Raw genomic sequence first — 5,664 nt, forward strand, 5'->3', positions numbered from 1 at the left:
CAATGGAAGGGAAATGATCATACTAGCACTAAAGCAAATAAGTCAGCCTGATAAAAAGAGAGTAGAGGTTGTATTGTAAGCACATAGGATGGAAAAGAGTAATACAATGATTGGCCAAATCAGGAACGAATTTGCATATAGGATTATTAAAAGTTTTCAATTAGAAGAACTGACTTTAGTATCTTTATGTAAGTTCCAAATGTTCGCTTTGTGAAAATATAAAAGCTTTAATACAAGTAAATTGTTTAATGGTCTAAAACTTCACCCAAGTCAACATCCTGTATACTGTTTTGTTGCCTAATATTACCTACAAACCTTAAAACATGTGCAAATAAACAGCAAATGTGTTCCTTTTGAGATTTATTGAGAAAATAATTTTCAGCTATACTACAGTTTAGATTGTATGAAGAACTTCGTTTCTCAGTTTAACTCCTAATATGGAATAAAACCTCCTTTTTTTCAATCCCTCCCTTGAGGGAATGTTTCAGATTCTCTGAAGAAGCAGGAGATAAAAGAAGCAGACAACTTTTTGTAGAATTTTTTTCAAAGGGAAATTTATTTTTGAAAGTATGAGGGCTTTTTTTCTTTAAGTTCATGTGAATTGTATTCCCTTTCTGTGTCAGAATCCTGACCTGCTTCTGTGTTGTGCCTTACTTTTTTTCCCCAGCCTTTTCTGCTTTCCTTTCATCTTTCTCCTTGTTAAGCTATGTCTTCTGTGCAGGATTAGACCTGAAGGTTTTAGCATTTTATTTTAGTTTTTCTTAAATCAAGTGGGGTTGCAATCAGGTACCTGTTTGGAGAGGTAAGGAATAAAAGAAAGGAGTAAAGGGAAGGCCATGCTGGGAGAAAGACCAAAATAGGAGCAAAGAGAAGGCGAAGCCCTGCTAGCAATTAACACAGTGCGTCCTTTTCACTTTAGGGTCTAGAGCCATATTTGGTGAAATAAAGGAAATGACTCATAGCCTGCCTCTGAACTTTTTATTCACCTGCTTTTTTTTTTTTTTCATGAAAAATATCTCACTTAATGGGATGATTACATTTAGAGATTTGAATTCTGCTTCAGAAGTAATAAAGGCCTAGACCAAAGCTTTTAGAAATAACTGGAAAGAACAGTAACAGTAACAACAAAAAAACAACCAAACCTCTGGAAAATTCAGTAGTGAGCTCCAATTAGATAAATCTTCAAAAGTTTATTTCTTTAAATTGTTTTAATAGACAAATAAGTAAATATTCGTACTCCACGTTGGATGTGCGTCTTCATTTTCTTAGTTTTCTGTCTCTCACTTATAGTCTGCAATCCGAAACTGTTTGACTTAATTCAGTTCTTTTTGGTTTGTTTAATGAGAGAGAAAGGACACGCATCTTACCTATGCTTTGTTTGCACATTGAGCTGCTGACCTATTAACCTTCCCTGTTTTCTTGAAATTTTGATTGGTAGACTAGATTGCAACAATTCTTCAACTCTCCTCTTCAGAAGGATGGAATTTAGTTATTAATTAAAGACAAATCTGATCCTGGTTTCACCTTGATAATCAAATGCAGTCTGGGAGGCCTATTAGAATTAGATTTCAATTGGCTGATTAGGATACTATTGAGACAGGAAATTTTAAAATGCTATACTTAGAAATGGGTTAGGAGAAAAAAGGAAATATATTTCTATATTGAAGGAAACAAAAGAATCTTAATCAAGAGTTGTTTTCCCTGCTTCTTCCTGAATAATAACTAGGGAACTTCATCAGCAACTAAATCTACTTGATTCTTTTTTTTTTTTTTTTAACTTTTGTATATATGTTTGAAACCTAACTCTGAAAAGCTTGTGAAAACTACCATTATAGAAAACAGTGGTTTTGTGTTATATCACAGACACTAGAGAACAAGCACAAAAATAGAGGAATCGGAATGGTTAGAAAGTTGGCAGCTTGTCTAGAAGCTTCCATTATTCTCTGCCTAAGAAGGGAGTTGCTACCAGTTGTTAAACTGAACTGATTAGAGAGTACTTATGTTTCCATTAGCCCTGTCCTATTCCTCATTATTGTAGAAATGGTAGATCCTTTGAATAGGCTTATTGAAACACCTGGATCCTCTAGATACAAGCTGAACTTTCATGATATGGGGTGTCTTTTGATAGTCCTGAGACAAACTTAGTCTTATGCATGTGGGCTAGCTTGTGCAAATTGGGAAATGGAGAGCAATCCTCACTCACTATCCAGCATCTGTGGCTCAGGGTAGTGTCATTTTATTCTACTTGTTCTCTGCACAGTAACATGTTTAGTGACACAATCCTGTGGTTTTATGAGAAAATGTACTAAAAAACAATCACTTTTTCTGTGTTTAAAAATGGAATCTCACAGGAATAAAATAAAAAATAGAATATTGAATTTGCTCTTGTTCTGATATGGAAATGACAGGTATTCCATAAATTTTATATGCAAACAAAAGAGAGGGGCAGAGAGGGAAAGAGAATAATATTTATAAAATTACCTTTTACTTCAAACAACACAACTGTTTTCAGTCTGCTTAAAAAGGAACTACTGAAATTTGAAAAACAAAAAAATGGTTTCATGAGGTTTATAAATAATGTTATTTTGCATATATAGAATATTAACTTGTCTCAAAGGATCACTAAATATTTTCAGTTAAGCTTCATATCATAGAAGAAATAATGTAATTTTTAAATAGTCTTAGTAGATTCGGGGCTTTAGTCAATTATATAACCTTTATGTATGCCAAGTATTTACTGTATTTTTGTACACATGCATGTATTTTTTTTAATTAATTTTGAATTGAGATATAAGTGATTAACCATGCTGTGGTACTTTCAGGAGAATAGCAGGTGAACAGCAACGGGACTCAGCGATACATATACATGCATCCATCTTCTCAAATTCCCCTCCCATCCACACTGCCACATAACACTACAAGCATATATTTTAATTGAAGATATTACAACTTGTTGTTGTTGTTCACTCAGTCGTGTCCAACTCTTTGCAATCCCATGGACTGCAGCAAACCAGACCTCCCCGTCCATCACCAACTCCCAGAGTTTACTCAAACTCATGTCCATTGAGTCAGCGATGACATTCAGCCTTCTCATCCTCTGTCATCCCCTTCTCCTCCCACCTTCAATCTTTCCCAGCATCAGGGTCTTTTCAAGTGAGTCAGTTCTTTTCATGAGGTGGCCAAAGTATTGGAGTTTCAACTTCAGCATCAGTCCTTCCAATGAATATTCAGGACTGGTTTCCTTTAGGATAGACTGGTTGAATCTCCTTGCAGTCCAAGGGACTCTCCACAGTCTTCTCCAACACCACAGTTCAAAACCACCAGTTCTTTGGTGCTCAGCTTTCTTTATAGTCCAATTATCACATCCATACATGACCACTGGAAAAACCATAGCCTTGACTAGACGGACCTTTGTTGGCAAAGTAATGTCTCTGCTTTTTAATATGCTGCCTAGGTTGGTTATAACTTTTCTTCCAAGGAGTAGGCATCTTTTAATTTCATGGTTGCAGTCACCATCTGCAGTGATTTTGGAGCCCCACAAAATAAAGTCTGTCACTGTTTCCACTGTTGCCATGAAGTGATGGGACCAGATGCCATGATCTTAGTTTTCTGAATGTTTAGCTTTAAGCCAACTTTTTCATTCTCCCCTTTCACTTTCATCAAGAGGCTCTTCAGTTTGTGCTTTCTGCCATAAGGGTGGTGTCATCTGCATATCTGAGGTTATTAAGATTTGTCCCAGCAATCTTGATCCCAGTTTGTGTAACAATAATGTTAATACTTTCATATTGCTTAATTGAGACATACCCAAGAGAACTCCACAATAAATTCAGCAGTTTTAAAATAAACTTACATCTTTATCATAATGGCAGATACATTGGCAAACAGTATATTGTTCAATAGTATATTAAGCAAAGGGTAACTTTGCTCAATTTATAAAGCTGTGGCTCCCCCTAATAGTTGTTTAGGACCCCAAATATCCATTGTTTCAGAAAATAAATTGATTTTACCATTTTTGTCATTTGATTATTAAAATTGGTTGGCAATTTTATGTTACTTTGCCTGCATGCTAGTGAGGCAAGCCACCCTACTGAAGAGGAGTTGTGTGTTGGTAAAAACCTATATTAAACAACTCTAATGCCTATTACACAGTGAACTTCTGAAAGGTGTGAGAGTAGCCTATGAGAGGAGGTTGCAAATTTTCCAGCCACATTTTCAAAGATGTGCACAGTGTCCAATGTGAAAGTCCCTTTACCCATCATGCCATTCACCATGAAATCTGGTTGAGTAGATTTCATCATCTGCACAAAGTTCTTGCTGCTGCAAAAGTGGTTAACTTGTGAACCCTCAATATCTAATGTAGACTTTTCCCACATTCCCTCCACAATTTTTGTGTTATAATATTATTTTTGTTTTAAAAGTGAGTATATTTTCTGTTCCAAGCTATCATCAAGTGAATAAATAACCAAGATATTTTTCCACATGTTTATACCAATAACAGTATATTTATTTATATTCACAAACAAAAAGGAAAAATCTTGAACTAAATGTACATTTTTTCCAAATGCAACTCTTAAACTTTAGGCTCAAAGATAATCTTGCATATTCTTATATAACAACATTATGAACACACTATGATACAATTACTGCATTGCTAACACACACAGATAAAAACTGCATGCATGTATGTCCCCATATGTGTGTTTGTACTCATTTTTACCTACTATTATAATACTGTAGAAGTTGTTGAATAAGGTACCACAATAAAATTATGCATTTTTAAATAACAACAACAAAAAATTTTGCAAGGAATTCTTAGCAGTCCACAGGTCACCAGAATCTTTAACATGCCTTATTTAGTCAGTGATTTTGATAACTAAATTGAATCAGTTTGCCTATAATATACTTTACTAAACTCAAGAATGGACCAAGTATAAGAATGAAAGTATTGCTAAGACAAGAATGGCGAATGTTGACAATTTAAAAAATGATAGAAAGTACTTGGGGATTCATATGCTTCTGCTTATATTTTTAAATTTCCAAAATAAAAACTTCCCATCAACCAATTCTACACAGTTTTAGATGATAGTAATCTGTTTGGAAAGACAAGGAATCATGTAGAAAATGTTTTTTGTTTTGTGTTCAGTACTAAACAGACCTCTATAAGGTTAAACATTCAGCAACACTTAAGCCTGAAATAATAAACAAAAATGAAAGTAATCTAGGAGAGTGTAATGGAGATGGTAGAAGCTAAGTAATGGATACATCAGATTACAGTTTAGTAAATTATAGACAGCATATGAGAATATTAACATATTTATTTATTGAATTCTTTAATTACCTGTATGACTGGCATTTTAGCCCAAACTAATTTCTGATAATACCACCTAAACCTTAGTTAAATTTGTCTCATATACAACTATTAAATATGTCTAATTTTAAGTATAGATTATAGTGCTCAAAGGAAGGTTTATACATAGAAATTTTAAAGCAGGACAGGAAGATGCCAAAATAAATATAGCTAAAAATTATTCTGGTGAGTCTCACAGAATAGAAAGTTATGTGAGGTTATTTGCATAAAAATTAAGACAAAATCTTATGTAAAGAATATTTATAGAGGGACAAATTTAACTCTTGAGAACTGTCTTATTTTCTTTCAGAAATTCA

This window comes from Capricornis sumatraensis, chromosome 1, assembly GCF_032405125.1.
Source record: "Capricornis sumatraensis isolate serow.1 chromosome 1, serow.2, whole genome shotgun sequence".
Taxonomy (NCBI): Eukaryota; Metazoa; Chordata; class Mammalia; order Artiodactyla; family Bovidae; genus Capricornis; species Capricornis sumatraensis.